This window comes from Falco biarmicus, chromosome 6 (assembly GCF_023638135.1).
Source record: "Falco biarmicus isolate bFalBia1 chromosome 6, bFalBia1.pri, whole genome shotgun sequence".
NCBI lineage: Eukaryota > Metazoa > Chordata > Aves > Falconiformes > Falconidae > Falco > Falco biarmicus.
Genome location: NC_079293.1, coordinates 28208882 through 28234579, shown reverse-complemented (window position 1 = coordinate 28234579; position 25698 = coordinate 28208882). Strand labels below are relative to the sequence as shown.

The 25698-nt window shown below is 45.2% G+C and overlaps 1 long non-coding RNA gene across 3 annotated transcripts in view; it reads right to left on the bottom strand.

Annotated features, from left to right (window-relative positions):
• The window catches only part of LOC130151196 (uncharacterized), a 47149-nt gene that overhangs the window by 3320 nt on the left and 18131 nt on the right, over positions 1-25698 (bottom strand). For all 3 annotated transcript variants that reach the window (XR_008822530.1, XR_008822531.1, XR_008822532.1), the window contains one exon: positions 512-663. This is a non-coding gene — a long non-coding RNA (uncharacterized LOC130151196). The remainder of the gene's footprint in view (positions 1-511; positions 664-25698) is intronic.

Sequence of the window (25698 nt, the reverse complement as noted above, 5' to 3'; positions counted from 1 at the left end):
AGTGTCTGCAGTGTCTAAACGGGAGCTATGCATTAAGTAAGGTTACTAACTTTAAATGAAAGTGATCAGCCAAACATGGCTCTGAACAGAAACATGTTGAGTTTAGCTGTTATTGGGGGTGTGGGTGTCGGGGGGACTGTGCTTAGGGGAGTCATACCTACATGAATGAGCCAGAATAAGGCTGTACTTTCAAAAAGTTTGAGAAATATTGACTTGGACAGACCCCACTGATGGAAAAACCAGTGTGAGCAGGGTCTGGTCTGCTGTGCTAGTGTGGGGCTGTGCAGTGTCCCCAAGGACACTCTCCTGTCCCATGGCTGCTAGTGCCAGCACTGTGTCACTGCATGGGCACAGCTGAAATGCCCTTTAAATGTCAGTAAACAATGTAAGGAAGACATCAATTAGATATTTATCCTGCCCTATTTCATGCCTCCTGTGGCATCAAAATCCAATATTATAAAATTTAGGAAATTTATAAAGAAAACTAAGTACCTGGAAGAAAAGGTCATACCTGGCAAGATGGATGGCAATGAAGAGACGGGATGTCCACTTTTTTGGTGCTAACTGTTGGACAAACCGCGGCTTCCTGAGCAGGTTGTGAAGTCTACGAGAGGGCTGTTGTAGCAGCAAATTCAAAAACAGTAGGCTAAAACCCCTCAGCAACTGAAAGACAGTGAATTGTGGTATTAGACAAAAAAGTGTAAATGCTGATGAACAAGAGCAGAAATATAATTATGAAACATAAGACCTGCCAAAGAGAAGAATTAATTCTCTGAGGAGATTATGTGTTTGATTTATAATGGCAAAGACATAATACATCTTTTGCAAGGTTTTTTTCTGAGCACCATATTGGCATTCTGATTAGAAATTATCAATATCCAATATTAATAAAGCATAAAGTGGACTAAGAAATCACTAATAAACAGCTCAGAAACTTTTTTTTTCATCAAACAGATTTGTTATCTATGAGAATTAGGAAGATCATCAGGAGATTGGTACCTCTCCAAAATTTTTATCTGTTATCCGTCAGACACAGAATCACTGTTGGTAAAAATTCAAATGCAGAAAATGTTGGGGAGGACAGAAAGATCTGGATCGTGTAGCAAACTGAGACTTTTCAAAAGCAAGGCATTTAAAGGCAGTCAAATTCAAAGCTGGTCTGACCCAAGCAAGGCAGACCAGCCCTAAGAAGAACTGCATCCAAGAAGTGACTCTGGAGCAACCAGTGCAACGCACTATGAGCACTCAATGTGGTTAAAAAAGGCAAAAGAGTTGTCTAGTGAGCAGAGAGGCAGTAGAAGTAATGCACTATGTTAAAAAAAGCATAAAGCTGAACACATTTGTCTCAGCCTCTTCCAGTGCCTCCAGACACATAGAAACCATCAGCAGCCCTTGCACCGTGTTGGGTGCTGAAGCCCTTCCCCACGCACCCCCACCAAAGCCTGCATCCCTGGCACTCCGTGCTGCTGCTTTCATTGGTTTTTAATCTCCGGTTATTTAAAACCAGAGTTTGCACAATCACTTGAGAAGCAGCCCCCTTGAGAGGGAGACAAGAAACTCCAGAGAAGGTGGGTCTGAGAACAAGTACTCTCATGGCAGCTGGTAAGAGCAGGGAGAGGATGGGACCAGCAACAGTCATGCCACTGCTAAGGAAGCATCAGTGGTCAAGGGTGCTTCTGCTAGGGCATGCATAAGAAACTGCACTGCTTTGTCAAAGGGCTTAATTTCTCAATGGTTTTGAACTACTTATGGTGTACACATGTCACTTTCTAATTTATTTATGGCTAATGAGATTTCTGAGAAGCAAATCAGATTGCTATTGACACTGAATCTAATGCAGCCCCTTCTTTGTCACAGCCACTTTCTGAAATGAAGTTATAACAGTGCTGTAAAAAATACTTGATGTGACAGGCCTGGAAGATGAAATGGTTTGTTGATGTCAGTCTGTGGTAATGGAAGCTGAGCTGAATTGCTCAAGAGCAACAAATTATATAGATTTAGGGCACAGAACAATTTCAGCTACATCACCTTAATGTCCTTTTTAATGGAAACAAATTGCTTTGTGCTATGTAAAGTGGGAGCTGGAAAGTTCAAAATGACACAAGGGCATCGGTAGGATCCTCATCCTGTTCAGTGGAAGCATGACAGAGTGAAAAATGAGGAAGGAACCAAGAATTTGGCCCCCAGCACATACTCTGGAGCCTTTGTTTAGAGCCCGTATTAAACCAAATATGAACAAATATTCTTGTTTTTTTCATAATAGTAACTGCTTATCATTTGACTTCATCAAAGTATCCATCAAACTTCACTTAAATTTGCAACTCCTCTGGAGCCTGGCTTAAGTTTCAAAGTGTTTAGTCATTTTAACTATGATGATATATTTGCAACAGAAAGAAAACAACTCCTGAAACAAGTGGTGGTACCAAAGGGCTGTTATCTCAATACAGTTTATTTTCAACTGTGCAAAGCAACGTAAGCAGTTACCTTATGAGTGACCGTTATTTATACAGTGTGGCACCTCAGGCTCCCAGAAACACACCTGCATCACTCAGTACTTACTAGGTGCTAGATGAACATACAAATCTTAAGCCAATATTTTTGTACCAGGCTTTTAATATCTGCATTACATTTGCAAAAGTTCGTTTTTAATTGACGTAGTGTAACCATATCTTCATTTTAAAGAAGAGGAAAAGGGAAGTCACTTGAATTCTTCCTTCTGTCACAAAGGTGGAAATGCAGAGATTTACAGATTTCCACAGAAGAGACTTGACAGGACACCTTTGCCCACAAAGATACTGGGTTGCTCATTCCAGGTCGCATAATGAAGTGGGACTGAGTGCTTTCCTTTTTCCTTACCCATGCAGAACTGCTATCCTTTTTCTTTTGGAGATGAATATATTTTAGTGCCACTCTTCTGTATTGTAACAGTGATATTTTTCAGGAATAAACCTTTCCTTTGTACGTGGAAGTTCACAAATGACTTGAGGTTAGTCTTTAAATTCAAATAGTTTTACTAGCTGCAGACATTATTACCTTCTGTACTTAAAAAAAACCACATTGGAGTAAATATTAAAGTCATTATACCTGTGTTGTTACAAGGGGCCATGGGAAATACTGACTTTGATCGGGCTGGTGAGCCTAATGGAAGAGCTGTGGTATTGTTCAACAGACAACACAGCTGTGCTGCGGCTCCACTGTGCCAGAGCTCCGGGACTGCCCTTGTAGGGCTGAGATCGGAGTAACCACACAGTCATCAACGCTTTGTTCTGCAATAAAAGAAAGCTCATACTGCTCTGACAGGTATATAATGCTTAGATCATATCCCATTTCCAGCTTTTGATGCTTAGATGACACACAAACCACTTTGTTCGCTTTTGATTAATATTTCTACAAACTTAACTTTTTGCTAACGCATCTGTAGGAAAAGCATCATAAATACTTCTGGAGATAGACACTGATCATATGGCTTGCAGGAAATTGCTGCTTGGCCAAACTGAAATGCATGAATGAATTGGCGGATGCTCAGAAAGCAAAAATCACATTGTATGAGCTGGGTGACTTTCCCTGCAGCATGAACAATGGATTATCTCGGGTAACATAAGCAAATTCTAGGAGGAAATGTATTTACTCAACCGCTGGCCAAATAATTTGAATATCAAGTAAGTTTGTAAAAGATCAAAGTCTATTCAAGGACAACTAAAATGAGTTAGTGTGGTGAAACACATGGCCAGAGAAAAAGTATTCTCTGCTCTACGCTCCATCAAAATTATTCAGGTTTCCAAATGCCCTCTATTCCCTTGCACGCATTATTAGTGCTTTGGTTATTTATGTACAGATGTGCAGTCAACAAAACCATGAAGTATCCATGTGACCCCACATATCCCAGTGCTGCCATTACCCAGATACCTTTCCATTCCCATGCAGAAGTTAAATTTAAGCGTAAAATGCCCTTTCTTGTAAAATACTTTCTTTTCAAAATTACCATGCTGAGCAATGGCTATTCTATTATTTGACAGCATGTAAAGGATTTGTGAGGCAAAACCCATGCTGTTATACCAGAACCTGGAAGCTGAGAGTCTCCCCAGTACAAGGAAGATCTGGACATACTAGAGCGAGTCCAGTGAGGGCCACAAATGTGGTGAGGGGGATGGAGCATCCGTCCGACGAGGAGAGGCTGAAAGAGGTGGGACTGTGCAGCCTGGGCAAGAGAAGGCTCAGTGGGATCCTATCAATGTGTTTAAATACCTGATGGGGAGGGAGTAGAGAGGATGGAGCCAGGCTCTTCTCATTGGTGCCCAGTGACAGGACCAGAGGCAAATGGGCACAAACTGAAACACAAGAAATTCTGTTTAAGCATAAGAAGACGACCTTTTTTTTTCTGTAAGGGTGGTTGAACACTGCAACAGGTTGACCAGAGGGCTTGTGCAGCCACCATCCCTGGGGATACTCAGAACCCAATTGGACACAGTCCTAGGTGACCTGCTGCGGGCGACCCTGCCTGAGCAGGACTTGGACTCACTGCTCTCCAGAGATCCCTCCCACTGGTACCACAGCATCCTTGCCCCACTTGAAGGCCTGGTGGAAAGTAGAAAACACTCTTGCAGTTTGCAAAATTTCATTACTTAGCTTCCTTCTCCTTTTCTACCTCTCTCTCCTCATACCTTAATTTATTTCTGATGAGTCTTTTTGGCCTCTGAGCTGCAGTTTAATGAGCCAGCTGGCTGACTTTCACTATGGCTGGACTGGATTATAGCCAGACTGTGTCTTCAGTACCTAACGCTTTTTTATTGGGCTAAAAGAATGGGAGATATTACAGTGGGACTGAGCTGGACAATGCTCATGTTGGAATCACTCTGTGTCAGGCTGCCACAGGGAATGCCACCACCCTCGCATCAAACACTTCAGCAAGAACTAATAATCCAACTTTAAACTAGATCACAGTGACAGGGCTTAATTTAGTCTTATTTTAGGGTAGCTGTTATAACTGCAGTGAAAGTTGATGATGATACAATATCTTGTGGGATGGGAGAGGTAAGACCAGGATTCATCTACACAATCAAGCTGGTAAACTCCTGACTTTGTCATCCCTCTCGTGTGGCACTACGTGCTCCACAATGCTTGAGAGCTTCTGCCATGGACAGAGCAGGGGCAGTCAGCAGGGCTGTAAGCACCCATGGGACTGCTGAGGACCTGGGTTACCATCCCATCTCCCAGCAGGGCTACCTTCCTGACCAGTCTCCTACTGCCACATGCCTGCAAACAGAGCGTGCATGGGCCTCAAGCATTGCTAACCATTCATCTTCACAAGTCATGACATTAAAAATAAACCGACCCCTCCCTTTTTTACCATTATTGCCTTGTGACTTTTAGCCCACACAGTTGTTGCAGCTCTCTCCCTGCCCCAGAGCACCTACAAAAGGGAGGTAATTTCCCCTCTTCCAGCAGGGAACACCTCACTGTGGTAAGGGCTATCCCTGTGCCAAGGTCACCTCCTTAATTAGAGCAACTCCTGGTCTCCTATCTTAAAAACCAAAGGAAGATGAATAATGTGCAAACCCGGTATGCCAAAATCAATTGACTCAATACAATGAATTTTGACCCTCGCCTCCTGAATTCCTGAGGAAGAAACCCTTTCTCTAAGGATGGGCAGTTCTGGAGAAGAGAAAAATCAGAAAAATAATTTAAAAAAAGAAATGTGAGGGTTGTCATGTTTCTAGTTGGATACCTATACATATGTAGGTGCAGTTTAAGTTCAGTAGTGGTGCTAATAACTTACCTCATTCTGTGCGAAAACAAGAGTAGTATATTGAGGTAGGAAACAGAAGCGAAGGGGACGTTCATAAAGATGCCAGCAAGCACAGTAAATCCTCAGGATCTAGGCAGGACAGGACACTCACAAAGGCACCGCTGTCCCTGGCAGCCCTTCGCCAGGGCGCTGTCGCTGATGAGACAGCTCTTGGCCTGGGAGACCGCCGTGCCTTTCCTGCGCACACACGGGATGAGAACTGGTTTGCTTGGATGGGAAAAGAGAGAATTTTCATTAAATCTGCTACCTGGGCAGGCAGCCTGCTGCCTGCTGAAACCTGACATATGCGACTGGCTCAGCCCCACAAGAGGCAGCAATAGAGGGAATCCAGGGTAAGGAATAACTCATACTACAAACAGACACACAGAAAAAAAAAAAAAAAAAAAGGGAAAAGATTACTTAGGTGCAAACTCCTGCTAGGTATGACAGATGGTTTTCCAGGGCCAACAGCCAAGATATATATTTTTTTTAGTGTTGGCCAAGCAATCACATTAGATCTTATTTATTTATTTATTTACTTAGTCTCCAATTAAAAATATCATAGAAATAAATCCGACAGTGTTCAAATTCAGTTTGCTCCAGCCTTATCATTCCATCTGCCGGTGGGTTCAATTCCTTTTTGATCTTTGATTTCAGGATGGTGAAGTTTAAAAACTGCTATATCAAACCTTTAGGAAGGCTTCTGATTTTTTCACTCGGCATCAGCACTCCCAAGGCTTGCCGGCAGCAAACCCACGTGGACAGGTACGGCATGAGCAAGCCTCATTCCTTCTCCCCTCCACACCAGTGATTATCCTGGAAGATGATGTCATGGCTGATTGCAATGACATCATCCGTGCACAGGGAAGGCAAAAATAGTCCTGCATATCTCAAACCAGGGCGAGGGGAAGGGGAAACCTAAGTCTCTGTGCAAGGCAGGGTAGGCACCGGGTTCTCACGCAGCACCATCACAGGCTGGGAGCCTACCTGCTGCGGGGACCCTGCCCCCCTCAGCACAGCCACTTTGTTTACCCCGACAGAGGATCAAGCCCTCTGCGGGCACATGCTACATGGAGGTCCTGGCTGCATTTCTGCGACTGCATGGCACCAGTCTCTCAGCACATGTTCGCAGAACAGTTCAGGTTGGAAGGGAACTTTGGGGGTCATCTGGTCCAAAAGTGGTTGTCTTCATCTGCGCAAATATTATTTGTGTTATTACCTCCGTACCAAACTGTGCAAGGTACGCTGAGACCCTTGAGTCTAGCTTTGCGTAGTAGATTCTTAGGAAAAATTGGGGTGTGAAATCTACTTGTCTCTTTTTGTTACATTTTTTCGAAGTGCTGCCATGTGCATTTTGAAGTGATGGTCTATCACAGCACCATACCCCAGCCAAGTTTTGCTGAAGGTGAGGATTGTCTGGGGGTAAGGTGATGAGACAAGCAAGCTTGACAGCAGATTTGTGCTTGGGCTGATAACACAAGAGTAGGAGAGAGACTGGCCTGCCCTGTGTGATGGGGTCTCCTACCTAAAACACAGGCAGTGCTGAGGACTGTCACAGCCAGTCTAACCTCACCTGAGATACTGAGGAAAAAACAGGTAATCCAAGCAAACACGAGACAGAGGGGAATAACCTACAGGAATGCCAAACTTTGTGATGACGAGGCCAAAGGAGAAGATGTCATGGGTGTTGGGCAAGGGGCCAGCAGCAAGCAAGGCACAACACTCCCAGGCTTGGAGACCTTCCACCTCCAGCCCCCTCTGCCACCGACTACAACTGAAGCAGGCAGGGAAGGGGACTGGAAGCACCTCACAGCACTGATGGGATGTGACAGACGCGGTCTGGGAAAAATCCCAATGCATTAGGTAAGCCTTTATCTCAGGGCTGGCTCCAAGAATCGGCAAACAAGAAGAGTTTGTATCACATAATGACTTTTAAAAACAGAAGTGGTGGGTTGGTGGTTTTTTTTTTTTTAAGTAAGAAAGTTCTGGTTATGTGATCCAGCTGGGTTTTTGTTTAAAATCCTCTCCTTCAGTTTCATGTCATAACATTTCCTTAAAGCAAACTGCCCAAGGACTGAATTAGGATAAGTCAGAGCATTAAATCTATTAGTTCACAAGGTTTTAATTTTCTGCTTGTTTAAGTTAGTGAAAGTCCTTTTATAACACCCTCAAACTGTTATTTAAGAGAAAAAGTGATTTTAGCAGTTAGAAACAGGAGAGAAGGTGTCAGGGCTTATGAATCAAATCATAAAGGGCAAAGCAATGAAGCTCCACTGTTTTCCACGAAGCTAAAGCCATTTTACACCACCTGAGCATCTGGTCTTTCAGCTTCAACTCACCTCCACTGCCAAATCACCGTTGTGATAACGTCCTTCAATAGAGGACATCTATTAAATTAAAAAACAACAACAACAATAACAAGATTTTTCTTGCCTTTCTGCTGTTTCAAAGATAATTACAACTAAAAAGCCTCAAGAAAGGTTGTCTTTGCTTTCAGTTTTGTACATAGATGTTATTTTGTGGTGTCAGGCACAAGATTTAATCACAGTTTGCATCTCCTTAGATAGCACTGCCAGTCACCCTGAAACACACACACTGAGGGAATTCAGCCCCTTGAGCATCACCACACGGACCTGCGTGTGTCCTGCCTTCCTCGGTGGGTGTTGGGGGGAGCCTGTCTCCTCCGGGGTAGGTATAGGAGGGCTCCCTGCTTACAGACTGGCTGTCTGGTGCTCTGAGTCCAGCCCTCCATACTCATGTGCATTTCATGGTCTTTGATAAGGAGGGGGAGGCAGACATCACTTGCTTATTAAGCAGATTAAAACCCCTGAAATACTAGAAAAGGGAGTCACGAGGGGACCAGCCCACAGCCCCAGCTGCAGCATGGGAACCAGTGGGAACCAGTGGCAAAGGGAAGGGCTTTGCACCACTGTAGAGGAAACCATGGCCCTCCAGAAGTGCTGCACAGGGAATTTATTAATGTTTTTAGAGTCCTGCCTAGAGGTCAGACCACATATAAGGGTCTCTCTGGGGATTTACTCCATCATTTACTCATAAGAAACTCCCAGATTTGCAGCCTACCTACAGATGACCCATTTTTGCCCTTGGATGCATTTCACCAGAAGTCCCAGTGTTCCAGTAGAGGCAGGACCCAGCTGTCTCCATGCCTGGCATTCCTGTGCTGGTTCACAACTACTCATAAGCCTTTTTTAGGGTCTGCTCTTCAGAGCAGGGGGAAATCTGTGGATCTATTCCTTGCTTTTAAGTGTGCAGTCTGCAGGTGACAACCCATTATGGACTGAAAGTGCCATAGGAGAGATCTTCACAATCTGCGGAGTGGAAGCTTCTCTTCAGTCTAAACTACGATCAGCTTTAGGTTGAATAAATTTCCTTTTCTAGATAACAGGCTTCGTTTTAGAAAGGGCAACACAGTGCATAGCAAGGACCTGAACATCCCAGCATGGTGCAAACAAGCCTCAGAGCCTGCAGATCAGCCAGACCGATCCCAGCACATTCAGTCGGCGTTAACAATGTTTCCAGTCCACTGCCTGTGCAATAAACCTGGGCTGAGATGAGACTCTGAGGAGTCCCACACTGTTTCCAAGTAACTCAGCCTTATACTTCAAAGTCAGTGATCCTGCCGGCTGGAGATGAGGCAGGCTGCCAGCAGTGCACGGGGAAGGTTTTTGCTGATCACTCCCTGAAGCAGGAGTAGTAACTTCAGTCTCCAGGGCTGCCTTTCAGCAGCACAAAATTCATACTGTTTTTAAAGACTGTTTACAACCGTTAGTAGGTCAGTTCCAGGTAAGCAAATCAGGTTATTAAAAAATTTCCATGAAATAACATGCCTCAAAACCACATTGAACTGCCTACCTGCCCATTTGTTTAGTTCTCAGACCTGCTGTGTGATGCCTGCCACGGATGCCCACATCCTTAGGGTGGCATCCCTGGGGCACCAGCAGGGCTCTGCTACCTGCCCCAAGCCCCTGCATCATCCCACCGCGGGCACCAGTCCCTCTGGGGAAAGATGCTCACTGTTACCAGAGGTCTCCCAACTCAGCCCAGTAGTTCCCAACTACAACCTGGAAATGCAAATGGCAACAGGATTATGATCCCCATTCACAGAGAGAGATCGCTGGCAGAACAGGCTGGGGTATCGATCCGGCAGGCAGCTCCAGCACTGAATCAGGCTGCAGGGCTGGGACTGCCTTTGCAAAACACTGCGTTTTGCAGTGAACAGCTTGGGACTTGGTCCAAAGCTCACCCAACGCAAAGGAAAAAGCACTGCATTTCACGGAGTTTGGATTAGATTCCCCACCTTTAATACAAAATAATATTCTCTTGACTTACTTTTCTTTCCATTATTAAAAAAAAACCCAACACAAAACCCCAGTAAAAGAACTGCTACTTGAACCTACAAGATATGTCCCCTCAAATCCTTATCCTCTTGCATTCCAGGACATCTGCGCATATGAAGCAAAAGGAACTATTATCTGCTACAAGGCAGGTGCTTTAGCTGTACTGGGAGTTAAAATGAGCGTCTCACTAAAAACTAATGGGATTCAATGGGAAATTCTTTAATTTAACAAACAAATTGATTTGTTTTGGTTGATTGATAGTGATAAAAATAGAAATACATGCTTTGAAATAATTAAAGAAACACTTGACTGGAATAAAATGTTCACTACAAATGCCTTCTGAATGAGTATAATTTTGACTTCAGTTTTCTGAGAGAAGATTTGGAGCTGACAATGCCCTGGACCAGTTTTCTAATGTTGGGGTCCTCGGCTGGTTAGTTGGTTGCTCTCCCATTATAGTCTACAAAAGCTAGATGCTACATTTGAGAGTAATCATTTGACTTCAAGATATGGCACTTAAACTGATGCCATAATTTTTCAACTGCACCTACTTGCACATCGTGTTCAAATCCTTTTTCAGTAGGCAATTCAATGCTCTAAAAATTGAAAAATACATGGTAGGAAAAATCATGGCTCTTAGTTTCTATAGTTCCTTGTCATTTGCTCCATCCCTGAACTGCTCAGAAGCTGTAAAGATCCAGAAAAATGCAGAAGCATCCCCCTCTAAAAAGAGTTACGTAGTGTTTTGCACTATAATAACAAAAATGTGACATTATTGAGTGGTTCTTCATCTCTGCAAAAACTAAAGCATTACTTCTTTGCTCAGTAGTTCTTGCTCTAAATTGAGGGATAAATCAGGGTGATTAGTATGAGATGGAAATTAATGAAGTTCCTAAGAAAAAGTCCTTTAGGCAACATCCAGAAAATTGGTATGTGGCCTATCTGGGTGAAAAGCCTGCAGTGGGAATCAAAGCAAAGGTGCTGAAAGCTTCCTGGTTTTAAGTTCATGAGCTTGGAGAACTGGAGCACTCCTTGACAGGCATTTGCATCATTTCCAGTGGAGAAGTTATTAGAAAATATTAATAAAAGTAATTAATAATATTTTCCAAGAATAGGCACCAGTAATTTTCTTTGGTTTTACACCCATAAAGACAAACCTGTAACAGATATTTATGTTCAAACAATAGACTGTGGTGGGCTTTGCTGATGCATATGACATCGTTCATACGGGGTCAGTTTTATTACTTTTTTATACTAGTTTGTATACATTGATTTTGTATACATTGGAATTACATTGAGGACCTGTTTTCGAAATAGCTTGAAAAAACTGTACAGAAGAAATAACTTGGACAGACGAGCCCCCTGTATTTTTAATGTGTTGCAATTCTCAAGGGACCTTGTCATATGGGGAATATGTCTAAGCAATCACTCTTGCAGTGGGAGACCAAGCGACGGAGCTGGTTCATGGGCTGAGCGTGGGACTGGGAAGAAGGACTGACCTCCAGGGTTTTCCTCCTGCTTGTGCCACTGACCTGCAGGGTCATATTCTGCCAGACTTTCTGTAGGACTTAGCATCCTTGAGGTACTTCACCTTTAGAATGCTTGACCAGCTCTGAAATTTTGCTCCTCAGAGTCTGATGTGTTCAGAAGCGATGAGCACTCTCGGCTCTGGCTAAAGTCATTGAGTGTCAGGGTATCTTGCAGCACGTATGTCCAAACAGCTGTGTTAAAACAGAAAACCCCTGGGAGGTGGGATACAAACCACATTTACTTCTGTGTAGATGGAGAAAGCCGTTCTTCCAGCTTCCAGCAGGGTTTTCCTTTCAGTAACTGTCTCAGGGTGGGCACAACCCTGCCTTATCGCCATTAGCATTTTACATGCAGGTGGACAGCTTGAGCTCACTGTGCAAGGTAAGAACATTTTCTATTTTTATTTTCTTGTAAAGACAGCCTAAAAGTCAGGATATTACATTTATACTTAATGTTCACAAGGAGCCCTACAACCCTGGGATCACATCTGTATGCTGTGCAAGAGGAAAATATTGTCATAACCACTGTGAGCAAAGGCTCATCACTCTTTCTCACAACCACCTATATTTTCCTAATTGCACTCTCTAGTAAATTGTTTATAAATAGGACCATTGTGCAGCTAACGTAGTCTCTGAATGAAATGTAAGCTCATGCTAGACACTAATACTAAGAAGGGAGAAATGACATTGGTCAATCTTCTAGTCGAAGCAGAAAAGCTGAAGAAGGATCACAGACTGTGCCAAGAAGGTCTCTGCCTGTATGAATGCAAGCGCTTTAATCTGCATGACAAAGGCTCCCCTCCCCTTCCAAACTGCTACTTCTTTCTGCTTTCTGAAACCAGGAGAAATAACATCGCATTCATTATTCATTCCATGCAGTCTCCATGCTGCAATGTGGGAAAAGAGGCTGAACCCATCCATGCAGGCAGTGCCGTGAGTACATTTTACAAGACCCAGAACATTAAATTCTCGTCAAAATACGTACATTCACTACCTTGCCCCTGCGCAGGGCAGGACTGCATTCTGTGTTTCCTTTGTACTGCACTCGGTCCCTTCACTACACCAGAGATTTTGCAAGCCTGACTCTAAAATATATTGCAGAGGTTGTATTACTCACCCAGTATGAAATTGTGCATGGTAATAAGATGCCCCTTAGATGCAACCACTGTGCTGCGGTCGACACAGCAGAAACAGCGCAGAAACAAAGGCAGAAGAGTGAATCACCAAAATCCACAATAAAACGAGTTTCCAGTCCAAAACACAGGTTGCCTGTTGATACTGGGTTTTGGGGAGAGCACTAGTGAGATACCACTGAGACCTGCAGGGTGGGTGACCCCACCGAGCGCTACCCACCCTGTGGTGTACCGGCTGGGGCCAGCCCCCAGGCACAAGACCCTGCCTGGGGCTGGGGCTGGGGTCAGGGCAGGGCAGCTCCCCAGCTGCCCAGCAGGCAAGCACGCAAGCCCCCCAGACCCACTGCCTCCCCAGACAGTGCCAGCGCTGGGGCAGGGGCTCTCTTAACCAGGTGGATTTCTTTAATCAAATGGTATGTGTCACTTTTGACTCACGTGTGCTTGTGCTCCCCAGACGCACCGATTCAGCTACCCTGTCTACATATTGTCAACTCCAACCCGACTGGAAAACCTCAGGCACTCGAGTGCCAAGCTCTGCTCTGAGCTGCGTGGTGAAAGACAGATGAGCTGCAGCGAAGACAAAGTTTTACACACAGTAAATAAGCAAATGTTGGCCTTTTTTCCCTTTAACACTGGCTTGCATTTCATTCTAGTGAAATCTCTCCCATGTTTTTGGCAGGATCCTCGCTCTCCGATCAGACAGAACTCCTGATAAAGACAAGATGAATTTTGCTCAGAGCAGGATGCTGCTAAAAACAAGAAGGTATTTGTTCGGAATAGGATTTTTTCTTATTATTATTTTGATCAAGTGGCAAGTGGTAGGAGAAGAAAACAACAGATTTAAGGGCCAATTTTTAAAAAAATATCTATTTGCCCTACAGATCTGTGCCCCAAAAATATTTGAGATGCTGAACTACAACAATTACCCATCTACTTGCTTGCTGACATGGATAGTTCAGTAGCTTGGGACTGCGGAAAGTTCTTATCGCGCGGCACTGAGATGCTGTGCCAGATTCTGATCTCAGCTGCACGTGGTGTAATTCACCTTATGTTCATATTTCACTAGAATAACTGAGATGGAAATGTGCTTCACCCTTTCCATCTTTTAGCCTTTGGAATTGAAGCTAAGGGAAGCTTTCCTTCAAAATGTAGGAACAGCGGAATGATTAACAAAAGCTAAATAGGGCAGCTTCAGGCTGAAAAATGTATGATTCATAGCAACTTGTTCAGACATATTCCTAAGTCATATACATTATGGCAATTTAATTATGTAATAGAAGGGATCATGTACTGTTGCATGCCCACAGATCCCACTCATCCGACTAAATGCAGATGGGCTCACACTACATGGAAAGTAACACACAAAGGAGAGGGAGAGAGAGAAAAGTGATGCTGGCATTTAAGAAAAAACTACGTAGCAAAAATAATACCCAAATGGCAAGTTTTGCATACCACAAAGTATTCATTTGTTCAACTGTAGCGAAAGGCTGGGCAGAAGAGCGTCCCAGCAGCAAGCCAAGGCAATCCCAGCGTAGGATTAATGCCATTAAATGGAAGGGAAATGTCACAGCATGCATAAGAAATCTGAAGACTTCAGACAAGCAAGTACCACTGCTCTCGAGTGAATGTGGGTGTTTCTATTATAAAGCTGGATGTGGAATTTCACAGCCTTTCCAGTACGTTTCTCCACTTCAATCAGAGGTTTAAAGGCTAGCGAGCATTGCTTCAGCTTCTTTAGCATTCTGATAAAAGCTAGCAGGCGATTTCTGAGCAGTCTGGGGAGGGTGCAGGCATTTTCTGGACCACTTGCACCCCATGACTGCATCTTCTGCGAGCCCACAACACTACCTGCTTCATCCAAAGAAGCACCATCTTCAAAAAAACTCCTGCTTTGTTTATGTGCTGGAAAACTTAAGTCTATGGGAACGTGCATCCTCACAGATTTGTATCATATCAATCTCTTTTGCAAGTAGTGGTGGCAAACAGCAGCTGAACATGAGGGATGCAATGGTGACAGTGCTCACAGAGATAAATTGCTACTCACAGGGATGGAAAACTTCTTTAAGAGGAAATGGCCTCAAGTTGTGCCACCAGACTGGATATTAGGAAAAATGTCTTCACCAAATGGGTGGTCAAGCATTGGGCCAGGCTGCCCAGGGAGGTGGTTGTGTCACCATCCCTGGAGGTATCTAAACAATGTGTAGATGCGGTGCTTAGGGACATGGTTTAGTGGTGGACTTGGCAATCCTGGTTGGACGCGATGATCTGAAAGGTCTTCTCCAACTGAAACGATTCTATGAAGATTCTAATGAAGAACTCACTAAGTCCACTGAGATGCCAGAAGTTACATCCTTCTTTTGATTGACCTTCATATCGCAGAACATCATTGGCACCATCTGCCATCTGCTGTAGCCATCAGTCCTGCTGAAGACCATTTCTTTGTGAGAACTTGTGACTGCAGTTATGCGATCATCAGCTTCAGATTTGTGCAATAAGAGATAAACCACTGGTATGTATGCAATCTAGATCTGACACCAGCACATAATTACATTTATATGGAATTAGTAGGATCAGATAATGCCAAATTTATGCTCGCTTTATAGTTTTGTGCCTGCTTTTGTCAGCTTTGGGAGAGCAGATAAGAACTGAGTGGCCACAAGGTGCCTGGTGTGCTTTGCAGTCCCTGGGACAGGGTCATCCCCCTGTTCATCCTGCTGTCGGGGCCACGTCCTGCCAGAGAGGATTGCTCCCAGCCAGAGAGGAGGAGGGCTTAGAGCCATAAAAAATATATTTTAAAAAATTATACTACTCAGCTCTCATGAGACCCCACCTAGAGTACTGCAGTCAGCTCTGGGGCCCCCAAGGACATGGACCTGTCGGAGCGGATCCAGAGGAGGGCCACGGAGATGATCAGAGGGCTGGGGCACCTCTCCTATGAGGACAGGCTGAGAGAGCTGGAGTTGTTCAGCCTGGAGAAGAGAAGGCTCCGGGGAGACCTTATAGCAGCCTGTCAGTGCCTAAAGGAGCCTGCAAGAGAGCTGGAGAGGGGCTTTTTACAAGGGCATGTGGTGATGGGACAAGGGGGAATGGCTTTAAGCTGAAAGAGGGTAGATTTAGATTAGACATAAGGAAAAAATACTTCACTGTGAAAGTGGTGAGGCACCGGCACAGGCTGCCCAGAGAAGCTGTGGATGCCCCATCCCTGGAAGTGTCCAAGGCCAGGCTGGATGGGGCTCTGAGCAGCCTGGTCTGGTGGAAGGTGTCCCTGCCCATGGCAGGGGGTTGGAACTAGGTGATCTTCAACGTCCCTTCCAACCCAAACCATTCTATGATTCTATATATGATATAATAAAAAGCGTACATTTGAAAAATAAACTATGTTTTGGTGGTCTGGCTGAGCACCTGGGCATGCCCCCCAGATGCATGCTCTCTGTGCCAGCTCTAGCAGGGCTATAAGTAACCCTGCTGCACTGGAGGAAAACCTGCTTCTTCCAGGTGAACAGCACTTGAGCCACGGGCAACTTAAAAAAAAATATATAGGGCACACAGTGTGAATGGCCTCTGAGCAAACAGGGCAGGCACAGGCTCCAGCAACCCTTGCTTCTTCATATTTGGCTGCTTCCCAACGAGGGGAGCAGAGGGCTGCTCACCGGCTCAGCACCTCACTCTGGCCACCCAGATGTGCAGGGGAAGCCAGAGGGATGCAGAGAGGTGCAGAGGGATGCAGGCATAGGTGGGAGGAGGCAGGTGCTTACAGGAAGCAGAGACAGCATGGGCACCCCCAAGGGAAAAGGGACACCCCACCGGCACGGGGCGAAGTGACACGTGGAGCTGCCGTTGGCCAAAGCTTGCTCCTAGTGCAGGGTGGGAGCTTACACCCTGCAGAGAGGGCAGGGAGGACCTATTGTGCAGGGGAGGTGTTGACACTCAGTGTGAGAATGAAACCTTGATTTACTAATCTGTGCCCCACCAATGAAGAGAGCCAGGCTGGCACTTGCCTGCAGGATGTACAGGGAAGAAAACATAAAGCCTGAAGAAACGGGATTAATCAATTTAATGAAGAATAGTAAAGTGTAGTAGCCTCCTGCAGGAAGGAGGCCTGGAAGGAGGAACAGCCCCCCGTGCTCAGCTGCACTGTCTCTGGACCACCACTCCTAGAGGGGAGAGCAGCCTGCCGCCGCCCCGTGTGTAAGCAAGCCATTAGCTGCATTACCTCATCCCACAGGAGTGACTCAGATCAGCAGTATCACCTCTGCATGCCAAGCACATCAGGTCAATACATTATTTCAAAGTATTGAGGAAGCAGGTCTAGTATGTAAGAATCCCTCAAGGGAAGAGAAACAGACAGAAACTGTAGGGAAAGGCACTATACTGTACATTCCTGTACATCATCAACCCATGTAGTAACACGCAGAGGTGATCAACGTCTATCAGCTGTGATGCTGTCCCTTCTCTCCAGGAAGAGTGTGGCATATTCATGCTTCAGGTGTGCATCTATCTTCCTCATCCCTGCTGTGTGCTGTTATCAGTGAAGACAGGGTCAAAGAAGTTCATCTGTGTTTGGAACAGAAAGGGAGAGACTCCCAAAGACTTGCAGAGCTGGCTGCGTGATGTCGAGCTAGTCCCTGGAAAATCGCAGCTAAAGAAGCAGCCTGTACTGCACCATAAATATTCATCATCAAGTTTACAGATCAGCAATCACACAGCAAGACCTTTGGGCTCTGATTGCAGAGTTATGGGGTTTTAAGCTTGCTGGAGGCTGAGAAAGAGGAGTAAGTCTGATCACAGAAACTGTTCTGGTCTGGATGCAAGCTGGAATGGTATCTTCTTGTATGGGAAACTGCTCTGTAGCTATCACATAAAAATGTGGAGCTGTGCTTTGGGAGTGATGCAAGGAATACGCTTCAGTTTGCCTTATCTTCTATAGCTTCGGGTGAGAGAAAGCTGTGTCAGGAGAGACACAAAAGCCAAGCCTGATCCCACCCTGACTTTACATGTCAGCGCCCCACTGAGCTGTGATCCCTGTGGCACCGTTTCTAAGCTGGGTTTTCGTGAAGGGCAATTTGGTGCACTTTCTTATAAGAAAGCAGTATTCAGGTTTTAACATTTTCTACATATGGTAAGGCACTGGTCAAAACTGGCTCAGTGACAGTGTAATTTAACACACTTTTCCTTAAAAAGAAAAATAAAAAATACAGCTGTCTGATTCGATGACGGGCATCATCTCCAGTTTAGAGCTATCAGAACCCTAGGATGCAGGAGGCAGATTTTTGACCTCAGATTCTATCTGTTGAACCTTCATATAATTAAGTTGGGAGGCAGAAGCTATTTCTTGGTTCATCTTTACTCACAGCGGCTTTAAAAGACATTTTGCACTCCTTTCTAATCTAGGTTTTCAAAGATTTGCATAAAATAAAGCAAAACCACCAGATTTATTTTTCTTTATGGAATTAAAACCAGCAACACGTATTTAACAATCACATGAAGAGTACCCGTTTTATTTCAGTTTGCCTTTAAACAGAATAAAAAGGCATCAATTAATCAATGCAAGCACTACCAACAGCCAACAGCAGGCTCTCCTCCCTGCTTTGTCTGCAGGGCAGGTCACTGCAGATGGCACCGTGTGTGGTGTCCTGCCAGCCACAGGGGATTTGCTGAAGAACAGCCCTTCTGGCACCGAGATTGTTGACTATGGTATTTGACAATATGGCACCTTTTTTGCCAGTCAGATTGAGAAATGGAAGGGGGAATCATTCTGGGGTCCAAAGTGTAGCAGGTCATGACAAACAACCAGGAGAAATGGCCCCAGGGCTAAAAAACAGTCCTTATTGCCAGCCCGAGCTCAGCCTTCGTGCAGAGCCTGAGCAAGTTTTTGTGCACATGGTTACATCCCATCAGAGCTGACAAAACTAACCCGTCTCATGGGGGAAGGTTTACTAAATTCACTAAACCCGTTGCTTGATGGAGTGAGCCCAGGGCTTGGAACTAGGCACAGGTATACCCTGGAGAACTGCTCTGGCCTCTGGGCAAAAACCTTTCCCACTCCGACCCTCCCCAGTTTCTACCAGTGGCATCAGCGGGGCCAAGACTTTATTTTTTGTACCAAGCACAAATAAACAAGGATGTAAAACTGGGAACAGTAATGTTTACTGGACACTGTCCACTGCTTTGAGGTCTCAGGGACACGATTACACTGGCAACTTCTGGCTTTGCCCAGCCCCGGTGCAAAGGACTTTCCTCTTAAAATGCCAGCAATAAGGTTCTCTGTTTGGACATCTCATTAGCAGCAGACTCTCAACAGAAGTTTAAAAAGGCTGTGAGAAGGATTAACACTGCCTTGAACCTGACACTAACCACAGATAGGGGGAATTACACCAGTATAAAGGAAGGTGTGAATTTAATTAATCATGCTGGCAACCTAAATGCCCCATGTGAGCATTTGTCTTCCAATATGGACCGTGGCCATTTTCAAGACAGTTGATGTTTCTTAAAAGGCAGTTTAAACTAAGCTGAGAAAAAGTCACTCTTTACCCTGTAATAAGAGGATCCACATGGGAGCTTATACGGCATAACTGCAGCAATATATCTATAATTACAGTGGTCTGACTTCCCATGCAGATGAGCCCTGGCTCTGGTAGAGTTACTGATTTGTGCTGCTGCGTGTGAGAGGGGAACAAACTCATTGCGTCTGAATTATCCTCTCTGTATGGCCAAGAAAGAAGACAACAATTTTTGGTAAAGAAAGAAAAGAAATTTCCTCTCTCCCCTTTTCATTTCACAACTCCCAGTGAAATTATTTGATGCCAAGCCACGTAATCTGTAGGACTGTAATCCTCCCCAAATACCGTTTGATTTGTGGAGGGAAAGGAATACATAAACAGATTGCTTTTTATTTCTCATTTTTTTAGGCACTAATGCAGTTGCTTTAGATACTAAACCACAGGAGAAGAGAGAACATGTCCTCGCCTTTTCCCCCTGCAGCCAAAGGTTAGACAGCTGGCACTGTAGGCTGAGCCTGGTTTCATGACATCTTCTCTGACAGCTCATTTTCAATCCCTGATTCAGCTGTCCCTGATCACAGGTACATTGCATCAGACCTACAAGCTCAGTGGCAATTTATCAAACTACAAAGAGCATACTGTATTCCCACATACTGTACTCTATATGTAAATAGCATAACATGAAGTCATATGTAAACGTCTAAACACAGCCCAAACCACCATTAACTTCCATATAGACGTATCAAATACAGGCACACTGAAGTCAGTGTATCAAATGCAATTTACCCCAAACGAGGATCTAACCCCAAATGCTTGTGAAGTTCAGCACTGCCTTTGTTAGCACCAGGTGTCATTCCACATGCAGCAGACAGTCCATATGGCAACTTTTAATTATTTGCATAAAAATTTGACCAGAATATTAATATTAACAGCACAACTTCTGCAAAACAGTGCCATGCACAATCACTAAAGTCTATGAACTCTAGTCTTTCATCAGGCCACTGATATAAAAGTCTATTTATGAACTAGTTTCACTGCTCTTCTGATCAGGGTCATTGTCAAGTAAATGTAATGACTTGGGCTGAGAGACACTTTGTCTTGGCATAAGAATATCACCTTTTCCCTCAAGCAACATTTTCACCTAAGCTATCATATGTAAATAGTGCATGAAACAAGGAGTGCCTGTTAAAACACTTTCCTTGATGGAATATTTAATACATTTGTTAATTAACAACATACATACCCCATACCCCTTATCTTCTTAAAATAAATTTTTAAAAAAGTTCTTCTCTGCACAATGAATGAAAATGAGAAAAAGCAAATGGTGAAGGATATCAGAAAGTTTTATGAAAGGCAAACACCTCACTCTTAAGATATTTAAGAACAGGGCTTCCAATTCCTGTGTGAGATGGAAATGCCTGACTAAGGACTGCACCCTGGCAATGCAGGACACTGACTTTGGAGAAGACCTTTTCTCCCTGCCTGGACTTACACAGCACATGGGTCATGAAAAGCATCCATGGTGGGCAAGGGGCAACAGGCAAAACCTGGGCCAGCTGAGATGCCAATGAATCCTATTTCCACAGCCATTATACAGGTGCCCCACAACATGCATGAAGACCTGAGCCCTAGATGACCATGATGATGCCCTGCCCTGGAGCAGAAAACACTGTTATGGGGAGGCAAGATCCTAGGGCAAAAGCACAGGAGGACTGAAACTCAATGGCAAAACACTTTTGGAACCAGGAAGAAGAAGAGCCAGGACAATCGGCATGTTGTGTGGCTCACCTGGGCTGTGTTAATACATGAGGACACAGGTAAACACAGGCAGGACTGTGAAAGATGAGCATTGGCATTGTGACGTCCTGAGGGGTGAATCCCATTCCTGTCATGGCAGGGGGCACCCATGGAAACCTCCCGTAAGGAGAATCCTGAAAGGTTTCTTTCTCCTTCTTTGATCCTCTCAGGTGTCTCCTGGAGAGGATGTTCCTCCCTTTCATGTTCGAGGGAAGTACACTCCTGAATGGAAAGGGCTGGCCGTACCTGCGATGGTGGTGGGAAGAAGCATCAGCCCTGCAGGCTCTCTCTGTTGCACAGGAGAGCACACACTGTGCACAGAGGTGCTTTGGGGTCAGGCCAGGGCACAGACCCCTTGGTGTACTTGCTTTGCATGCACAGCTGTGTCAGTGACACAAAGCAGGTCTGCAACTTGAGCTGGGCCACTGCCCTCCAAGGACTTCCTTCTGGGGCCTCCTCCAACCAGAGGATCCACAGCAGAGGCAGGGATGACTCTGACGTGTTTGTATGATTTTTGAACTGAAGATTAACAACAGTAAGCTATAAATAAGAATTTGGACCTGTCGTGGCTGCTGGGCCACACTGCGCTCCCACCTGGAGTCTCATCAGGGATGCTTAGTGAGCAGAGGGGCTTGTGTCTCTCCTCTCCTGGGGAGTTTGCCAAGGCTCACGCTAAAGCTGTGACCCACTACAGCTACTTCAGCTCTCCCAGAAAAAGGTTTGCTTTCTGCCAGTTGATTGCTATGGATCTGCACCTTCCCCTCAGGAAATCTTTTTTATTCATCCCCACCAAAAATCGAAGTGACATATGGCCAAGGTATAATCCCCCAGGCACCCACTTCTTCCAGCATATTCCCTTACCTACATGTATCCCTTCTGTTCCCAGCACAGGCAAGTCCCGTTTGCTCATCCTCAGGGGTAGCAGCAGCAGCCAGCATCACTTGCAGCCAGCTCCCTCCATCTCCAGCTTCCCACCAGCACACCCCGGCATCCCCCAGCTCCCTTCCTTGCTGTGGAGCTCCTACGGCAGTTCAGCTTGCTCCCCTCTCGCCATCCTTCCCAAAGCAGCCTCACAGACAGGGAGCTCAGTGATCCCTCCTCATCCTTCTCAGCCTGGTTACCCATTTCTGTCCAGGAGAATGGGTTTTATCCAAGCCATTGTTTTCTCTTTCCTGCCTGGCTTCTTTAGCAACTCCAGCACTGCCTCCTTTAACTCTGCATTTCCAGTTAGCAACATAGAAATGAGCTGGGAAAGCAAGTTGTAAGGGATGATAATTAAAAAACAAACAAACAAACAAAACCAAACCCCTGAAACAACAACAACAACAAACAAAAAACAACTAAGAGCAAAACATTTTGGGTGCTTTTCCATCATTTGAAAAACGATGCAGAAATTGGTATGCATAAAAACGCAGGACTCTCCTGCCGAGATGCTGAAGCCCTGCAGGGAGAGCAGCGGAGCCTCCAGCGCTGAGTCACGCTGGCAGGCAGGGCACTGGGGAAGGCAGCCTCTCCTGAGGTTTGGGCTTTCATATGTTGTCCGAATAATCAGACATGTTGAATCCTACAAAGGGGTTAAGTTCAAACCTTAAATCAGTAAGCTCCGGTGGGAATGAGTCGCAGGGTGTTTCCCCATCTCTCTGTTCCTCCCTCACAGCAAACTGGCAGACTGTTCAGGTTTATCCCTGCAAACTGCCAAACCACTATTAAGCCTTAAACTCGTGCTGCTGGAAAGAGGAAACTATTTATAGAATAAAAAATTGAATGAGTTTGCTGGACCTAGTTCATATTTGTGACTTCAACAAGTTATGTAAGCGCAGGTTTCAAACCACCACCTTTGGAGAATCTCAGGCTTTTCCCATTTTTTCCTGTTGTTTTGCTCACCTCTGCTGATTAGAGCTGGGCATCATCCTGCAAGAGTATTTTAACTGGTATATTTTTTATGTTTTCTTTAGGTGAGGATTCTGAGCTCAGAGCCTCACTCCAAGCAGTGGGATCCAGCAGCCTCAAGAAGTCACGGTGTAGGATCCCCCTGTAGTCTACTCATAAGCCTGACAGTGTGGAGATGATCATGGAAGGGATGGAAGATGTCTCCTTCCTTCAAATCGTCTGGCATTTATCAAAAGTAAGTTCTGAATAAAATATTTGGTGTAAAAAGCACTGCAGCTTAACTTGACTTATTGGTAACAAAAGAGCTTTATTAAGAAATATTTCATGGCTTGCATAACAAATGCAGGATGAATATCATAGTTAAATACATAAATTGAAACTCAGGACTGAGCTGCCAGAAGCCCAGGAATCACGGATGCTCAGCACTTCTGAAATATTAGTTGTCCTCAAAATCAAGATGCAGACAGCTATGTGGATGAAATACTGACCTTTTGGGTAACACAAGTCTGAATATGGAGACCAACCTAAGGACACAATTTATAATCCAAGGAACAGAAAGAGCTGCTGTCCCATTGAAAAGTGCTCCTGCAAACTTCTGAGAACCCCTCACAAGATATCAGCCCCAGCTGCCACCGAAGCCAAGGTGCTTGCGCAGCATCTCCACGAAGCAGAGCTCTAGTTTGCAACTGGGGGGAAACGATCCATATTACAAACATGGCACCCACCGCACCCCTATCAGTTGTGGTGCTGCTTTCCATCAGTGAGATGGATTGCTTTTCTTATTTCAGGACACATCATAGCAATACCTGACCTTTGGATTGTACAAGGGGCCTGGTGGGATCTCCAAAAGCATTGCATTGCTTTTTAATATCTGTGTCCGGGAGCTCACATGCATTAACAAATGCTGCAGCTTTTTACAACACAGATCAGCAGCCTAGGGATGGTTTTGGCATCTCTGCCTACCTCAGGTCCATGTGGCAGTTAGAAAGCAGTTTCTCAGGTCACATGGAAGGTGTGTCTTATTTCCTCCAGTTAACAGAGGCAGGGAAGTGCCCCCTGGGGACCGTGTTCTAGTTGTAGTATTTCCTTTGTTGTAAACAACAAGTTGTGCCCTAGGACAGGACCTGCTAAAAGGATCTGGAGGGTGAAGTGTGCTTCACTTGTGGCTTGGCTTAGCTTGGCTTTCCCTCCTGGCATCAGAGTTCATTAGCCTGTGCACCTGAGTAAGTGGCCAAGCTCCCACAGCCTTTAATGATGCTTTTGAGGTATTTAACAAGGAATTAATTAAGACTCTAAACTGAATAACATCTGTTAACACAATCTCAATTTTTTTCATAAACTGCGGCAGTTGCAACATTTAGGAACTTTAGATCTGTTGGTAAAACCTGAACTTCTAACCTTGAAAAGGAACTGAGCAGTGTTTCGGGCCCCACGCTCAACCAGTGCTTCAGGTTTCCTAGTGATTTCAGCTAAAATGATGAATTATAAACCAGTCCTTGGCTTGCAATTTAAATATTTTAGCTATCTGTCACACAGCAATCTCAATCATTTAAATATTGTGTGGGCATACACCAAAAACAACAGGTGAGGAAGTGGACTTTAAAAAAAAGCAAGATGCTGCATTAAGTGCAAAAGGGGAGAAATTAAATGGAGTGTTAGAATATAACTTAGATGTTTAATGTTCAGATTTAACAAGCTCTCAAGCAGTGCTTGAAGCAGGGATTAAATCTAATTCATGAATCAAGCAAAACTCGAAAAACTCCATGACAGAAATGTCATACTTCTTTGCGCTGGAGGTTACTAACAGCACATAAGTGACTTCTAGGCAGCAGAAGATGATGAGAGCAGGGGCTGCATCTAACAGCCTTCTGTATCTGCAGCTACTCAGGGCGAGCAAAGCTTTCCTGTGTGCACAAATGAAACACTGTATTACAGAATAATGAATCATTTAGGTTGGAAAAGACCATTAAGATCATAAAGTCCAACCATTAACCCAGCACTGCCAAGGCCACCACTAAACCATGTCCCTAAGCACCACATCTATGTGTCTTTTAAACACCTCCAGGGATGGTGATTCCACCACCCCCCTGGGCAGCCTCATCCAATGCTTGACCACCCATTTGGTGAAGAAATTTTTCCTCATATCCGATCTAAACCTCCCCTGCCACAACTTGAGGCCATTCCCTCTTGTCCTGTCCCTCGTTACTTGGGAGAAGTGACCGACCCCCACCTGCCCACAGCCTCCTTTCAGGCAGCTGTAGAGAGCGATAAGGTCCCCCCTGAGCTTCCTCCTCTCCAGGCTAAACACCCCAGCCCCTCAGCCGCTCCTCATCAGACTTGTGCTCCAGACCCTTCCCCAGCCCCGCTGCCTGTCTCTGGACACGCTCCAGCCCCTCCAAGTCCCCCTTGCAGTGAGGGGCCCAAAGCTGAACACAGGATTCCAGGTGCGGCCTCACCGGTGCCCAGTACAGGGGGACGGTCACTGCCCTGGTCCTGCTGGCCACACTGTGTCTGACACAAGCCAGGGTGCTGCTGGCCCTCCTGGCCACCCGGGCACACCGCTGGCTCACGTTCAGCCGGCCATCAACCAGCACCCTCAGGCCCTTTCCCACCAGGCCCTGCCCAGCCGCTCTGCCCCAGCCTGTAGCGCTGCCTGGGGTTGTTGTGACCCAAGGGCAGGACCCAGCACTTCTTGTTGAACCTCAT